The sequence below is a fragment of the Mesocricetus auratus genome, unplaced genomic scaffold (assembly GCF_017639785.1).
Source record: "Mesocricetus auratus isolate SY011 unplaced genomic scaffold, BCM_Maur_2.0 Super-Scaffold_6723, whole genome shotgun sequence".
NCBI lineage: Eukaryota > Metazoa > Chordata > Mammalia > Rodentia > Cricetidae > Mesocricetus > Mesocricetus auratus.
The window spans coordinates 14,491,315-14,509,400 of record NW_024429183.1 but is presented as its reverse complement, the minus strand read 5'-3'; the positions used below and the strand labels follow the sequence as shown (position 1 = coordinate 14,509,400).

At 45.1% G+C, this 18,086-nt stretch overlaps 1 long non-coding RNA gene across 1 annotated transcript; it reads right to left on the bottom strand.

Moving 5' to 3' along the window:
• Positions 1 to 1,286: 1,286 nt before the first annotated feature.
• On the bottom strand, positions 1,287 to 17,868 carry LOC121136573. The gene is made up of 3 exons (XR_005873617.1): positions 17,668 to 17,868; positions 15,314 to 15,389; positions 1,287 to 1,617 (listed from the first exon to the last, which is right to left on the bottom strand). It is a non-coding gene; the product is annotated as an uncharacterized LOC121136573 (long non-coding RNA).
• Between the last annotated feature and the right edge of the window lie 218 nt (positions 17,869 to 18,086).

Sequence of the window (18,086 nt, the reverse complement as noted above, 5' to 3'; positions counted from 1 at the left end):
GAACACATGTTGACCTTTTCTTTTATGATGAATTAACCTTAACTTTTGCGATCTCTTTAAAACTTTTGAGCATGCCAGACACATGCCTCTAATCCCAGCACTCGGGAGGCAGAGGCAGGCAGATCTCTGCATGTTCCAGACCAGAGCAGCCTGGTCTACAAGAGCTAGTTCCAGGACAACCTCCAAAACCACCAAGAAATCCTGTCTCAAAATACCAAAAAAAACTTTTGAGCACAGCTAAAGCCCACTCAACATTCCTACAATTACTACTTGTTATTTGATATGGTTACTTTTTGACGTACCTGCTAACCATCTCTCATGGTGTTGCATTTCTCCCGTTATCCTGTTCACTGTAGGTTCCTACCTATTTCCTGAGTATGAGTGTGTCTTTATATCATACACTATCCTGAACTTCCCAGCAAACAACTCTTTCATAATAGTGCCTGGACTCAATTTTAAGACACCATAGTTGGTAAGGAAATATGTGTACACATCTACATCTACACCTACACCTATGAAGACTGGTTTCTTATGCACGTGGTTCTGAGGCAGCAGTCTGATACTGTTGCATCCTGAAACTTTCTGGTCAGCACCATCGTCTCACCATCTGCAGGGACTTTCATTCCAGGTCCTCAGTTGGATCAAACTCATGCCCGTAAGTCATAAATTTTCCTCCATTTATGCTCATGTGCTATGAAATATCTTCACTTCTGATTTCCAGAAATATTCATCTTCTTGATTTAAGTTTGGCCTTAAATTTTGTATTTGGCATTAAAACTTTTATTTATTGTAGCATTTCTTGATGTTTCCATGTCACTCTAGGGGGCCAGATTGACATCAAAGTAATAGACGTGAGATTAGGTCGGCCAGTAATAGCAAGACTTAAAGGGAGAAGGGTTTCCTGTCCACCGCCTTCCACATGCTACCCTGGCTCTGCTCCATCAGGACAGCATCAGGACAGCCACTTGCAACTCTTCTGGCTGAACCTACTGACCACTTCCTTCATACTTAGAATCAGTATCTAAACTGATAATTTCATTTACAGTGTTAGAAATGATCCAGTGACTTCTTATTCTAATACTGTTTTTTTAATTATGTCTGTAATGTTTATATTCAGGCTGTCCATTGTGAAGCTTAGCTGCAAACAGTAACCACATTCTCTCTCTAGCACAACGTTGGAAATTTGTCTGACTTGCCAGTAGCGTTTTATTTATTTATTTCCTACCTACTTATGCTGGACCTTGTCCCCAAATGTTCTATTATGACACTTCACTTGATTCCTTTCTACGACTTTATGCATGGCTGTGTAACAAATTGCTCTGAAACCTTGCGTTTTAACACAGTTTGCATTTATAACTCACCATTCCCATATCAAAAAGAATCAAACTTGATTTAGATGGCTCCTCTGACTCTGAATCCTCTGATTGCAGCTGAGATGTCATCCAGAGTTAGAGGAGACTTGGTTCATGAAGGACAGGAGCTGCTTCCAAGGCCATTGGCATAGCTATGAGCAGGACTCACTTCCTCACAGGATTTGGTGGGTGGAGCAGTCTCTCTCACTTTCTTGTCCAAGGGTCTCTCCACAAGGCTTCTCATAATGTGGCAGCTGACTTTTATCTGACCAAGCAAGAGGGAATGAGACAGAGTAAGCTGCAGTCTCTTAAACTCTCACTATGAAATCAATATTCCATCTTTTTAACCACATTCTGTTTATTTTAAGCAAATTTCTAGGTGCAGCTCCAGAGAGAGGGTGGTACATAATGTGACTACCGGTCTAAGGTCATTGGTAACTAGTTTAATTTTTCTCAGAGCTCCCTTTCTTTCTTAGCTCTAATTTCTAGTCCAGTTCTTAGCCAACACTCTGAGGATTTCCATCACTTTTCTTTAAATTATTTTCATTATTACATTTGTGTGTGTGCGTGCATGTGTGCGTGCGTGCGTGAGTGCGTGTGTGTGTGTGTGTGTGTGTGTGTGTAAGTCAAAGGACAACTTGTGGGAGTTGATTCTCTCTTAATTATGTGTGTCGTGGAGACTGAACCCTATTAGGATCAGCCACAAGTACACTTGCCTGCTGAGCCATCCCTCCGCCATGGTTTCACTTGCCCCTGCCTCCCCCCATCCGCTAAGATGCTCAGTTTCTCATCTGTAGGTCACCTGCTTTCTCAGCTCCTTAGGGGGCTTTCAGAATCTTCTCCTTGTCTCAGATGTTATGAAATCTCACAGGGATATTCTGTGTACTGGATATTCCTTGCAGACTTTCAAGATTAACTTCATTTTTATTTGTGTTTATAGGGTGTGGGGTGTATGTGCATATGTATTCCTGCAGAGGCCAGAGGAGGGTGTCAGGTCCCCTGGAGCTGGAGTTACGGGTGTCTGTGAGCGGCCCCACCTGGGTTCTGGGGATCAAGCTCCAGGCTTCTTTACATATTTTAAATGTAAAGTTCATGTCTTTAGATCTGGGGACTATTCTTGACTATTTCCCTTAATAGTTTCTATCTTCCAGAACCCCTATAGGTTGGATACTGACCCTTCTACATCAGGGTTAAGCAAATGATTTTGTAAAGAGTCGCACCGTACACATGCTGGGTTTGTGAACCACTTATGGTCTATGTTCTTTTTCATGCGCTATTTATAAATTCAAAGGACACGCTCTAAGGAGCATTACAAAACCAGGCCTAAGTGAGGCGTGCTGCATGCATCATCGATTGCTGACGGCTGCTGAACAGATTTGTGCTCTGGGCCTCTTATTTTCTCTAAGTTTTTACTATAATTTCTAGGAGATTGCCTTGTTGTTGTCTTCTAGTTCTCCACATTTCTTTCTTCAGCAAACCTATTTGTAAATTCTGAGGCCTCTTTCTTATTCTCTTACTATTTATTACCTATAGTTAGAGATTCTCTTGTCCTGCCTAGGACCCGCCACCGCTTCAGCCCCAAATAAGCACACAGATGCTATGTTAATTATTAAACTGTTGGCCAATAGTTAGGGCTTCTTATTGGCTAGCTCTGTCTTAATTATTAACCCATTTCTATTAATCTAAGTATTTCCATGTGGTCTTGACTTATCAGAGAACCCCTGGTACATCCTATCCTCCTGGTCTCCACATGGCGACTGACTCTGTGTCTACCTTTCCCAGAATTCTTCTCTTCTCCTAGTCCTGCCTATTTTCCTGCCTCATTAGCCAAATAATGTTTTATTCATCAACCCAATAAGTGAAACATATATACAGAAGGATTTGTATACTATCTTTCCAAACCTACTAAAGATACAGAAATTGTTGCTTTTTAGGGTTCATGTTTCTGTTTCTTCAGTGTTTATTTTCTTTCTGACAATTTTCATTTCTTCGTTTTATTTTAGAGGGTTTTTTCTCATATCTTTGTCACTCTATTGGAATTTGAGATTCTTAACAAAGTGTATTTTATTTGGAATGGAGCAGGACTTGACAACTAATGGACTTTACTTTGGGATTGCCAGGTGGAGAATGCTAGTGTAGGGAGCCTTGTCCCTAGAACCATCCAATTTGTCCGGTACAGAAATGCCTGGCCTTCTGCCTGGAGGGAGAAAGAGGTCTTGTTTCTTTTTCCAATCCTGCTTCCATTTCCAGGTTCCATTACCTGGAACCATGGGAAGCTGAGACAGAGAGATAAAACATTCAGGGCTAGCTTGGGCTCTAGAACAAGATCCTCTCTCATAAATGAAGAGGAAGCCTTGAGTGTGCTCACTCATGTGGACCACTCATCTCTAAGCCACACCTTGGTTCTCCCCCGAATAAAGCGGCCTTGCTTTTTTTGAGGAGAATAAGAAGAGGAGAAAGAAAATCATATTATTTAGTAGATGCCTGTGACACTCTCTATACAAGATTCATGAGGATCAAAATACTTCGGCACTGAATATCATAAAATATCATTTTAAACTATAATATTGCTATTAAATGCATTCAGGAAACACTGATCGAATATCTATTACCTGTCAAGCATGATTTTAGGCATTGAAGAGTCAATACTGAACAGACACAGCCTCTTCTCTCTTGAGCTACCAGAGTCATCCATGAGGATAAGCACAAGCAGATAAAGAAATACTCAAACGAGAGAATGAGAGAGAGAGAGAGAGAGAGAGAGAGAGAGAGAGAGAGAGAGAGAGAGAGATTGCTAGCCATGAAGAAAACTAAATCAAAAAAAAGGCAGATGCTGGCTTTTAGGGTAATCAGTACAGTCCTCTCTGGTTCTACCACACTGAGAAAAGACAAATGATTCCCCCTCCTATGCTATTACCGAAGAGGATTTACAATTGTGAGCTAACCCTCCCCAACACTGACGAACTATGCCTAGTAGGAGCCTTTGTTTCGATTCTTCCCTGTTCTCTTGTCTGACATTATCATTATTCAAGGATCCATCCTCCTCCGTGTTTAACCCACACGGTTTCATTGCTTTTATTCAAATTAATAAACGTTATTTCCTGACAAAGGCTGAACTTCTTCTCCAAAGAAATCAGTGTGCTTACCTGAGTTGATTATCTCTGGCTTACTTAAATAATTTAAATCATTTCCCATTATTTTCATTGGAAATATGAGAAAACCAAGGCACAGAAGTAGTCTCTGGTGAAGCCCCATACAAACACAAACCCTCTGGCTGGGGTTGGCTTCTAAGGCCTGACTCACCACGCTGCTTTAGGAATTCAAATGACAACTTGTGAACATACCTGAAATAGGAGTCTTGGTGGCTTGGTGTGATGATTAGTGTTCACTGTCAACTTGGTGAGATCTGGGGTCACCTAGGAGACAAGCTTCTGGGCACACCTCTAAGGGATTGTTTTTATAAGGTTAGCCTCAGGAGGGATTATCTTAATTAGGTTATATGAGATGAGAAGACCACCCACTATGGACAGCACTATTCCCTAGGATGAGCTCCTGAACTACATAAAAAGGAGGGAGCCAGCTGAGCATGGCTTCCCTGTTTCCTGGTTGTGGGTGCATTGTGACCAACTGTCTCAGGTTCCTGTCATCAGGGAGTCCCTTCTATAACGAACTGTGAGCCAAATTAAACCCTTTCTCCCTTAAGCTGTCTTTGTCAGGGTATGTAATTATCATGGCAACAGAAAACACAACTAAGATGCCTGAACTACCAGTGTTGGCTACTGAGTATTTTTATGAACATTGCCGAGATACTAACTTAAAATGCCATTTGTTCTGTGGGCTCTTGGCTATAGCAATAGAGACTATGTCTCCTCAATGCTCTTTGTTTTGCTTTGAATCAACCATTGGGTAGCCCAGCAGCCATAAGCAGAAGATTGTCCCTGGTTTCTTCACAGCCTGTCAATCCCTGTGAAATCAGAGAAGGCTGGAGCGTGGGATCTTTGTTGTCCCTGTCCAAATGCGGCAGCTGTTTAATTTCAATTAGCAAATCTTGAAGAAGAACATTATGCCAGAAGTAATTAAAGCAGGAGGGAGTTCCTGCCCAGGCCCATGCTACCTCCTAATTGAGGATCTGTGATTCCCCCAGCAGGGCAGAGCTGTGAAGTTAGGGTTCTAGGGAATTCTGACGCCAAGAGTTTTGATGTAGCTCTCTTTTCAAACAAGTGACAGGACAGGAAGCACAAGCCTCTAGGAAGGATTCGATTGACTTTTTAAAGCCTAAGAATTAGCTACACAGATTGGATTTGTCTGGACCAAACGCCAGCTTGTTCACAGCAAGCCCTTGCCTTTTCTTCTCTGTACATGGCTGGCTGCTCTCAAAGCTCCTCCTCCTCTCCTGCTGGTGACAGCCAGTCTTTCTTCTCTGTCAAACAAGTATTGTTCTGATCGGTACCCTAGCATCTCTACCAGCAAACAAAGTAACCCCCTCCCCGCTACTCAGTGAGTTTCAGTCGGGTGCCCCATGGGAAACTATTCACCCATAAAGGTGCAAATGATGAGAATCTAAGGAAGGAGCCACTAACAGAGGAGTGGAAGGGGTAAGAGGGAAGGCATGGAAAAGAGCCTTGGGCCACCACAGCAAGATGCTGTTCCTAGCCTTAGGACATAAGGGACAACCAGAATCCCAGTGTCTGCTGGGCCAGTGAGGACTACGGTAATGGGAACAGAACCCACAGACACTAGAAGTGAGGCTGAAGCAGATAGGAACATGTCCATCTGCCTCCCAGTCTCCCACAGGTACCTAAGACAGCCAACAGAGCCTGGGTAATTAACTAGCACCTATAGTGTGGCGTCCCGTTTTGCCCAGCTTGTGTGTGGTCAACCTAAGAATCAGTAAAATGCTTTTATATTTATTGTATGCCCCATGTACTTGACCTAATGCTGAGTAGATGGATGCTCAATAAGTGCTCATTAACTTGAGTGTGATCAATTATAAACACATTGAGGAAAGAAATGTCACTGTATGTTATATTGTACATATAATCACAGTATGCAATAAAAATACATGTTGAATATCATTGAAGTCTTCCAATGAGTCTTGACTGTAATTAGAAAAGGGTCATCCTCAGTAAAGACTAGAGGACAATGACACCATAAGAAAAAAAACAGCATTCTAGCAAGCAGTCTGGAGGTACAAAAGGACTTCATCACATCACATCCCATGAGGCTCCTGGGGGGTTCTATTTCTCCATTCCTCCATTCTGTTCTTCTCTCTCTCTCTGTCTCTCTGTCTCTCTCTGTCTCTGTCACTCTGTCTGTCTGTCTGTCTGTCTCTCTCTCTCTCTCTCTCTCTCTCTCTCTACACACACACACACACACACACACACACACACACACACACACACAGAGGCAAGGACATTTCCCTCTGCAGCAGCTGCCTAGACTAAGAGACAAACTTCAGCTTCCCTTGTCTTGTGCTGCTCCATGTGGCATCATTGCTGAAAGCTGTAGCTCCCTGAATCTGCTTAAACACTGGAGAGCTACCAAGAAACCCTCCCACAGGTAACAAAGAGCAGCTCCTAGGATGGTCTGTGGAGGCTGCATGCACCTTTATCCTCAGCACAGATGATCAGCTCCAGGTCTCCTTGGTCCTGCAGCATCTCCGCCATTGCTTCTGCCAATGGTTGGCATGTCTGCCAAAACTGCAAATTACCTTGAACTTAGCTTTGGGCGAATAAAATTAGGATGGAAAACCCTATATTCGATATAATAACCTTCTGGGGAGCTGAATAAGTGTCTTATGGATTAGCAGAGAAGAGTCAAGTTAGGTTGCCTTCTTTGTTTAGAGATGTTAGCTGGTCCTGATGATTCGAGATATGTACAAAACTGTCTCCCTCTAGCTGCCAGTGCTCTCAAGTGGGTGGCTTTTGTCTTCTTTTCTCTTTCCTAAACTACACTTTGTTAACCACAACAAACTGATTCCATGGTACTTTGGAGACTAATGTTATGTGTCAACATCCCTGGGCCATAATGTGTGTCTGTGAGAGTGCTCTGGACTCAAGCTAACATCTGAGTTGATAAACTAAGCCCAACACCCTGCCCACCCTAGCCTGGAGATGCTGACACTGTCTTGTGGTCCTCAGTCCTGCCACAATCGTCCTTGATCCTGTCTCTCTACTCAAACATAAGTCTGGGCTACTCTGTATTGCAGAGAAATAGCTCCTCGTTCCTACTAGCCATTGTGACTCAGTACCCGTCTCCTCTATACCTCAGTGGATCTAAATCTCTCCTTTAAACTGGTTCTTGATTCTTCTACTTGTAAAAATGTCAGCATCTGCTTTGTCCATCCCAAGATTCAGCTATACTTGCAAAGCCCTGTTGGTTCTCGTCCTCCAACACCCTTTCTTCTTAACCCCATACTCCAACCTTGCCCAGACCTCACCCTTACCCCCACAAGTAGCCTTCTCCTTGGCCCTCCTGAAGTCTGATGCTCTGTTTCCCCTGCAGACCATTGACAGAATGATTGAAGCAGAACAATGTCAACCATTGACTTCCCCTACAACCTCCAGTGAGTTACTCAGAGCAGAGCCCAGACTTCATTGCCTCTGAGCCAGCCTGCCACTGACCAGCCATTCAGGACTGGCTTAGAGATCAAATAAAATTCTCAATGTGCCACCTCTTCAAGTCTTCGTGTCCCCTCCTTCTAACACTGAAAAATACAGAGGTGAAAAACTTACTTTTCCATTCAAATTTCCACTCTCCATATTTTTTGAAACATTGAGATAATAGGCTGTCACTGAAAATGTAACTCATATGAAACTCACTATAACACTTTCAAGAAACTAAATGTTTCCTATCCTGCTGTGCTGTTGGTAATGTTGGCTACAGTAACCCTGACCCAGCTGGGTTCAGCTGAATGTGTTAAAACAGGCTAAGGTTAAAACTGAGGTAAGGGTTGACACTGTGGATTCTTAATCTAAACTCCCTGGAGTTGGATCCCCCAGCCCTGCCACACACAGGCAATGCAGTCTTGGGAAAGTCACCACCTCTTGGGACCATAGCTTTATCATCTACAGGATAGAAGTAACAATAGTCGTGAGCACAGGACTGCCGTGAGATGTCACAGAAAGTATTGAAGCTGGTGTAAATGCCAATGACAGTGCTTTAGTATGTGACAATGCTCATGTATGTTCTTCAGCTGTTATCACCACACTGCCGACAGCGAGCTGGGAGGGATGCTTGAATCTGCTTATCCCATGGTGCCGTCTTCCTGGGATGCCAATGTCATGGCCGTAAATAAGTGAATGAACAACCCAGTGCAGGCCAAAAATCTTGGCTTGCTGTAGAAAGACAGAATCAGGTGTAAGTCATAAGGACTCCCTGTGAACGATGATCAGAGGAAACCAGCGCATGACTGGTGATTATGCCCTCCGCCTGCAAGCTGTGGAGGCAATTACTAAATGTGAGGACTGCCTTCTCGTGAAGTCTGAAATGCTGCCCTCTAAGGATTCTGTGAAAGAGGACACTGTGCATGGAAAGGCCCTGCAATGCACTCTCAGAACTTCTGGACAGGAGGCAACACTCCAGTCAGGTGACAGCGTCTCTGTCCCGCACTCTGAGTTTGTGTCATTGATTTCAGTTCCGTCCGTGTATACAGCGAGAGCTAGAAGTGTCTTCTGCTAATGGCCTCTACTGCCATGGCTTACTGCCATGGCTTACTAACCCTGAGTCCTCGGAAACCCTGAGCTAAAACAAAAATCCTTCCTCCTTTAATTTCTTTCTCTCAGACATTTGGTCACAAAAACAAAACTTTAGTATAGATCCTCCCCCCATCCACGTAAAAACAAATCATGAAGACCAAGGCCTGCCTCGGAACACACACCTCTAGGTTCCTCATCCATTCATTCACGTCCCGGAGGCTGCTGAGGGCCCATAACAAAAGGCAGACCCTAGCTTGGAACTCTTTGGACCTATGAAAACAGTTCAAACTCAGCTCCCATTCCCCAAATGGCTGACAGTTTGGTTCAGGATTTTTTTAATGTACATAAATAACAAAAGAGAGTGAAAAGTGATGGTTTCCTGAGAGAAGTGTGCTCAGGGCTCATGGAGTTCAGAGAAGGAAAAGCTGCTTCCAGCTGGGTACGGGACCATGAAGGTGGCGGAAAGACCGTCCCATGCAGTGTGGAGGGCACATCCAAGACACTGAGGCAGACAGGGTCCTCTCTGGCAGAGAATCCTGGAACACCCAGCCTGAGGCTCTGTGTGGAACCCCCGCTGACTGACTGATTGCTCTGTGCACCCCGCTGTGTGCTGGGGGATTAATGTCCTTTCCCAATTGCCCTCTATTTTGATTAAGGGTCAGTGTAGGGAAGAAAATTCACTCGAGCAAGTTAAAGCAGGGTATTAAATGACTTACAAAATTTGCCAAGAAAGCCACAGATACAGGCACTGAGTTGAGCGAGCTTTCAGGGGTGACTCCAGGCCACCATGACACCTGCTTCCTCATTTGTGATCAAGAAGCCACCATACAGGACAGTCAGAAAGTGGCCATCCAGAGTTACAACAGAGAAATTCCAGCAAAGCCTTGCGGCACTTCCAGAGCACACAGGGCCCTGGGGAAGCACAGGCTCTGCCCAGCTCATTTTCACCTTTGTGTTTCTCTTGGGCACATCTACTAGAGAACCTCGGGTAGAAGCGATACCTGGGAAACAACGGTTGCTAGCTTTCCGGGCTCCCAAGTGCAGAAAGGAACGCTAGAAAAAAGGAAACCCATTCCTCTCCAACTGCCCAGACCTCATGTACCCCAGCAACAGGAGACTGGGAGGCCCCTCATACTCCAAGGTGCTAAAAGCAACTTTCAGAAGTCAGAGCCTGGGACCTAAAGCAGAAAGCAGGAGACAGCACCCAAAACTTCATTAACAAGAAGGAAAAGTCCAGAGAGTCATGTAAGGAGATTGAATGGTCTCTATAATCAAGGCCTCCAGAGCCATGCGACTTTTTTGTTTCAGCACAGTTTCCAATGTGCAAAGAACTGCAGAATCAGCGGGGTTTTTAGACAAGCAGCTCTGCCCAGACAACACACTGATAAACACTGAGAGGTGCTACTTTCAGAGTGAGTTTCCAAGCCTGAAAAAAAATGCCAGGAAAGCAAAAGAAGCCAACAGTCGATTGGGTTTGGGGGAGTGGCCCCGAGAGCTGGCACTCAGCTCCGGATTTTGTCTGGTGTATCAGTCCCTGCTGAGGGAAGCAAACAGCAGGTAACTGTACAGCACACCTGTCTACGGCAGCTGTTTGATGTTAGCAAGCTTTGATTGTCAACCAAGCAATTTGCTTAGGATTTGGAAACAAAGGAAGGAGATTGTCAAAAGCTGGGGGAGCAGGTGACGGGCCACGTGCCTGTGTGCTCCCAGCAATCAGGAGGCGAGTGCCGGAGCGAGATTGGCACCAAAGGTGCCGCTCTGGGAGAAGATGACAGCCTCCTACAGGGAAAGTAATGGCATCTCTGCAACGAAGTGCCACCTCCCCGTCCTAGTAGGTCTGGATGCAGCTAAAGACAGTGCTACCAATAGAAGAACAGAGCCAGTATCAGGGCAGGACCTTGGCAGGGGGCAGAGGAGATGGGAGAGCTTCCTTCATACCTAGACAAAAAGTATAAAAAAGGATCCCTGAAGAATGCCAACCAGAAAGGTTTATCGTGTATAGTGGCTTTATACCACTAAAGAGCACCTGAACCTATATCTGTCCTTCAAATCCATCGTCAATCCCCAGTCAGCTCATCCATCCACCCACCCATCCATCCATCCACCCATCCATCCACCCACCCATCCATCCATCCACCCAACCATCCATCCATCCATCCATCCACCCATCCATCCATCCACCCATTCATCCACCCACCCACCCACCCATCCATCCATCCATTTACTTATTTATTCATTCACTCAAAAGTGTCTGCTCAATGCATTCTTATAAAAGATACAAAGTAAACAAGGCAGTAATAGTAAACATAGGGAGACAAGTGAAACAATCGTCTCTAAAATAACTTCTCTCTGATATGAAGATAGGAGGTGGATAAATAACTAGTGAAAGGTATCAGGCCAAATAAAGTGAATGACAATTCCCAGATGGAAGACCCGCTTCATTTAGATTAAGGGAAATGAGGAGGTGCTGTGAGATCCCTCCGGAGGAGGAAGCAGTCTGTGAGCCTTGGGCTCCTGTTCTTAGGTGTTTCCTTTCTCTCTGAATGGCCAAAGTCATCTAGTGCACAGAACCTACTATAGTCCACCTTGTAGTCAGTTATCTTTCAATGCGTGATGTCACTTATATCTGAGATTATAAGCTTTGAAAATAATTTTAATGGGTTAGAATAATGTATTTAAGAAGAGTATTGTGTCATTTAGTGGGAACTTAATGTACATTAACCCTTTGTGAAGACTAGAGTGAAGGGCAGATTTGGGACTGAACATAAACTGGAGATGCAGGGTGATCCCTTGACCAACTTTGGGGATAATGAGCGCGAGTTGGCAGCTTTGCTTGGATGCTTTGTTATTTGTTTTGGAGCCAGGACTTATGGATCTTGGGAAAGGATTCATTATCATATTCAGAAGAATTGCTCTGAAAATCAGTTTTTTCTAACTATGATATTCATAGAATTAGGAATAAGATACAGTATGGAAAGTATTAAAAAATCTTTCTAACTGTGGAGGATAAAGAGAATTTATGATGAAACACATGAACCCAGTGCCTGTAAGTTTTTTTCACCTCTCAAACTCCAATTTAAACTTAAATCCAAAATGGAACATTCTAGGAATAATTGTTCGGCATAAAATTATGAATTCAAATTAGCATTTCATCATCCCCTCTGAGGAAACCTTAGGAATTGAAAACCAAATTTTAGCTTTCCCATCAGGCAGCTCCATGTCGGAGCTGGGGGAAAGTGTAAAGGCAATGATCTAGTCATACATTATGTGATTAGGATAGTCTTCAGAGATCTGCAAATCTGTCCTGGACCCAGAGTGGGGACAAACTGAGAATCAATACATGGGTAATAGTTCAGACAAACGGTTATAATCCAGCTAAAGTAGCCAGGGACCCCCGTGTATGTTACTCCAGCATAAAGAACAGCTTCCCCTTTGGTTGGGACAGCCTACTCTTTTACGGCACCTGATAGACTGTTGTCTTGCCTCCCCAGTACAGAAGGGACAGGGAGGAAATCAACAAATAACACAGTAACTCCACATGTGTGCCCATTCCTTGGAGGTATCCCACAAACCGTGTGCTGCTCAGATCTGAGAGCCCACCCATCAGAAGAAGGTCTCGCACATTGCCAGAGACATGCTGGTTTGTAAATACCAGCCTTTTTTTTTTGTCAATTCAACAAGTCTTCTCACTTGAACAAAGCTTATCAAAATTTAAAACATTTATACCATAAGAGACTGTAACACCTCTCGCACCTCAAACGGTATTGTGGGGTTTCCTCTCTGAGTTGATACGTGTGGCAAGCAAGTTGGTTTCATCAATGAAAATGATGTAAGGGAAAAGCCCTACAAGAGCAAAGGGTGGGCTCGGGCAGCAGAGGGCATGAGCATAAATGCTGCTTCTACCACTTGCTATTGGGTGACCTCAGACGAACTCCCTAGTCTCTCTGTTCCCTCATCTGTAAAAAGAGACTAACCCTAGCTCCTAAAATAGTTAAGACTTCTAAGAGAAGTAGGACGATGCCTGGCACACAGTAAGCAGCACAGAATTAACTATTGCTGCTGCTGCTGCTGATGATGATGATGATATGATGATATGATGATTGCTGCTGCTGATGATGATGATGATGATATGATGATGCTGTGATCTCTCTCTGCAGGCAACTGAGTTTACCTCCCCAGTCCTAGAGGACATGTTCTGAAGTGAGACAACTGACACACACATACCTCCCAGGAGACAGGTGTCAACATCATGTCCAGCGGCATCTTAGTGGCCATGACCATCAGAAGGGGGTGTAGGGTTCTACTGGTATCTAACGGCTAAAGGTTAGGAATTCTGGGAAATGCCTCACTATGCACAAAACTGCCCACACTGCAGATAATAGCGTCATCTCTGCCGAGGTTGAGAAGTGCTGGCCTGGCAGCTCCAAGGACGCATTTCATCCCTGCTCTTGTCATTCTCTTGGGCGTGCGCAGTCAGGCCTCAGTGTGCAAGCCCTTCTGCATTCAAGAGTGTCGCCTTCTCTGCTCTTCTCCATCTCTTCCACCTCCCCGGTAGTTCTTTCTAACTTTGGAGAGTGCCTTTTAGACTGAGGAATTCTTTGGACTTCATTTATGGGCGTGGGTGTCATGTGCATGTTCCTGTGTGAGTAGAGGTGAAAGGACAGCCTTAGGTGTCATTCTTTGGGGGCCACCCACCTTGAGTTTTGAGACAAGGTCTCTCAGTAGGTCAGGTGATCACCATTAAGCTGTCTCTACCTCCAGTGTGGGGTTACACGTGCACACTAATACTTCCAGACTCTTCTGTTGGTTGTGGGGATTGCTTTCCTGCAAGTACTTTCTTTACCAGGTGACGACCTCCCCAGCCCCACCTTTGTCTTTCATTAGGACTTTAAGCCTACACTCTGAATCCCCTCTCCCACTTGAAGAATTCCACAGGTACTGAGGACAGCGCAGACCTTGATGTGGGACTGTCTGTTCATTGAGAACAAAGTCCTGGTCACTTGGACCACCAATAAGCTCAACAGCATCCATTTCCAAATGCTGTTTGAGGATTGACACCGCCGCTGTCCTAGGAGCACAGCGTTAGTCAGTCCTAGAGCCAGCGAGACTTTGTCAGACCTCACTGTGCACCTTCCCAGGGGGAACAGCCAGTCAGACTAACTCCTTGTCAGAAGAGAATGAGAAGACAGAAATGAAGGAGAAAATACAGATACTGATGTATCTCAATAGCGCCCAGGCACACTCGGGGTACTGTCTGTGATACACATCCAATGCTAGTATCCATAGAAAGGTGGGGGCAGGATTCTTTTTTTCTATCAGTGAAATAACTATCAAACCAGATGCTTTCAATAGGACCATTTCCCTGAAGCCTTTTCCCTGCATCCTTATTCCAACTCTATTTTGAAGGGCTGGGGATTCAGCTCAATGGTAGAGCATTTATCTTGCAAGAACAAAGCCCTGGGTCCTGTCCCCAGCGCTGAAAAGAAAAAAAATAGCCTGACCCCAACTTTCTCTTACTAAGTCTAGGATAGTGATGGAGGCGAGGCTGCCAGTGTCTTACACCATTTGTCAGCTGAAAATGTCTTGTTTTCTCTTTTGGTCAAACCAGCGTTGTCGTATCCAAACCTCAGAATCCACACCTACTCTGAGTCCTCCTGTTTCTGTGACAGTTTTGAACAGTGACTGCTTGTAAAAGAAAATGAGACAAAACTCTCCATTTGCTCCCAGGATTCACACCTTGAGGAACCGAAGACTGGACAGAGCTGGGTTGCTTCCACTCACTGAGCAGAACCCATACCAAACTCTTTCAAAACCCCACAATGCTGAGGCACCGCCTCTTACATTCCCTCACAGCTAGAGTCCAATCCAGGGCTCTAGCAAACTGTACTATAAAGGCCACCTTGAGCCATGTCCCCCAGAAGGCTCCCAAGCTTTCTGCTTGTCTATTGATGCCAAGGGCCTAGCTGTCCTGAGTTCTAGGTCTTACCCCCACTCCTCGAGATTTTATGCTGGCCCCAATTTTTTATCTGTATAAAATACATTCCATGGACATCCCAGGGTTACTGAATAGATCACATAAGATAACAGTTAAGAAAGCACTTCAGAAAGCTATAAGAATTGTAATAGTGTTATTCCTTGACTATAGACTAACGAACATAATAAAATCACAATTGCCAGTATTAGCATAATGGCTGAGATTGCCCTTCCCCTTAATGAAATCCACCAGGGATATAACGCCTTGGCTTTTCCCTGACATCCTCTTACCATCTTTTTTCCGTAGGAACCGATGGGGCTCAGTATTTCCCTAGGCGTGTTCTTCTGACACTTCCAGAAGGCTATCCTGTATAACAAAACATTGATTAGATGCAGGTTAAACATTCTCACAGAACCTTCCAAGGCACTAGATCCCTGAACAGCTCTGGCAAGAGGATCATGAGTATTTTAGACTAATAAGTATGGAAATAAAGCTCCTGTAAAAGTCCAGCCATCATTGCTTAGGAAACATACTCGATTTTGTGACTAGAGACAATTGTCACTTAAAAAAAAATTGGTACTTTTCATCCCAGCCCAGAGGGTAGGAGCTAGCAAGCTGGCTCCTACCTCCCCAAGGAGGGGAACCTGTAACCCTTTTCTGTGGATGGGTGGGTGTGGGACCAGGCTCTTTGGCTAAGGTCTTCTAGGGACTCCACCACAATAGGATGGGCAGGGAGTCATGTACTATACCAACAGCTTGACGTGCAGTTTTCTCTCTCCAGATCCAAACATCATACCACTGACATCAAATTCATCACATGGCTTCCTATTTTCTCTCTGGCTGCTTTTCCCTCCTCTAGCCCAGATTTCCATCGATACCAGGCTCTTCATGTAAAGCCAGAGCCCCTGCTAGCAGCCTGTCCTAATTCCAGGAGGCCATTCCCTCTCCCCTGGACTCGTTCCACATTTCCTGTCCCACCGCAGTATTGGAACAATGGTCAGGTACTGGCTGAGTAAGTGACTTGTAGCTCTGTCTCTCTCTCTCTGCCCATTTAGAGGAACCTACCTGCTAATGCAAGCCACTGCAGAAACCACCTTTATTCTTTCTCAAAAGACCTGTCCAATAATCTCCCTATTTTTAAGGTTCCTTTTGCATGACCTTCAACACAGACTTTCCGAGCACTGGACTCTACCTCGTCTCCATTTAACTATTCCATCCGGTTTTACATCTTTTTTTAAAGTGACATTCATAAAAGGGGGAGGTCACTGGAGGGCTAGGGCCATGCAAAGACTGTCAGCTAGGAGAACTCCGCCTCCTGCCTCTGAACACAGACAGACTGCTGACAACACCTGAACCAAGGGGCCAGAGGTGACCTTGGGTTGGAAACAAAGGACTAAGCCCCTGAAGCTTGCTTCCCAGTTCCCCGCGACCAGACAGCAGCTCACCCTGGGCAGCGCAAGAGCACAGAAAACAAAGGCTCATTTGGCATCTCTGATATCATCTTTGGAAGTGAATAAGACAAATAACTTAGAAGGGGAGGGGAGATCGATGACACCGCTAACTTGAGACTGTCCATATGAGACGCTCTGATTTATCAGCCTTCATAGGAGCTGATAAGCTCTCAAAATGGGTGTTCTGTGCTAGGCGGCTGTACCTCCTGGTTGTCTGGGCTGCTCTCCTGGTTGGGGGCAGGAGGGAGGTGACTTCGAGGGAGGCTGAAAACATACACTTTGATTCCATTATATTCACTGGCCGAGGCTTTGCCTTATTATGGTGGGGCTGTTAATTGTGGCATTCCAAAGTACAGTCAGAGGCCGGCAGACTGAAATTGTATTTCAGAACAGGTTTGGGGTGAGGAGAGAAAGAAAAACAACTATTGCTGAAAGTGGAGAGCTGTCGTTTTTTATTGGTATTATTATAAAGGCTGTGTTCCTTGCATTAACAGCCAGAGTCAGAGAAAGCCGCGCAGCCACGTGGAAAGGAGAAGGGCAGTTCTCCCCAGGGCAGGGGGATGTGCGGAATCCAGCAAGCAGAGGGAAGCTATTATTGCAGATAAGAATAAGAAAATAGAGCTGTAAAGTGGGCGAGTAGCTGGGCTGAATATGGGTGCGGAACAGCGCCTGAGCACTGCCTGGCACTGCCTGAGTGAGATTAAAATCTGCAGGGAAATTTTGTTCCTTAGCACTGGCAGAAATTAGGAATAAATTCAATTGCATTCTGCACAATAGCTGGAAGCGATTGAGGTTAAGTGGCCTCGCTCTCTGATGTGTTAGTATTACTGAGCGCTCCCCGCTCACGTGACTTGGTGCGATCTGCTCTTGGAACAGGTCGCCATGGCAACTGATGATTTCTATTACAGCACATTCAAGTTCACATTCTAGGCCTGTCATACACTTGGAAATTTCCAGTTAAAATATTTATTTATGAAAAAGGCAAGGGGAAAAAAAGAGGAAGAAAATGAAAGAAAGGAAAAGCCACCCTCAGACTCTTGCGAGGATAGGAAACAAGATGGCTCTGACGCAGAACGGTTTGTCTGTAAACAAAAAGAGTGTTCAGTTTTCTCTGAGCTATTGCCGCCAAACAAAACATTTCCCATGGGGTGGCCAGCTTTCTTGGGGAGGGGGCAAGTGAGAATCCTACCTACCGAGGTCTGGTGAGCAGGTGTGGTGTCGGGCAGAGGGCAGAGTGACAGACGACGCGGCCTGGAAAAGCCTCCGATCTGAGGCTCCATCCTGCTCTCTGAGGCACGCGTCTCCGATTTCAGCTGCCCACTAAGCCCCGCGCTTCATCTTAGTCAATGCTCAGCAGAAAAAGATCTGCCATCACCTCTCAGCCATAAGCATGGGGTAGAGGGATCCTCGTCCTGGGGATAAAGGAGGAGGCAGCCTGGGATATAGCGTGGAAGACTGCTCTCTCATGGAAGCCATAACCCTGTTCTATAATGGTGCTCCATGTGGTATAGCCCCCACATATCCCCACCCTTACACTAGTCTAAGAAGGCTCATGCATGTCCAACGATTTCCTCCTGGAGACAGGCAAGCCAAGGGTTAAACTAAACCTTTC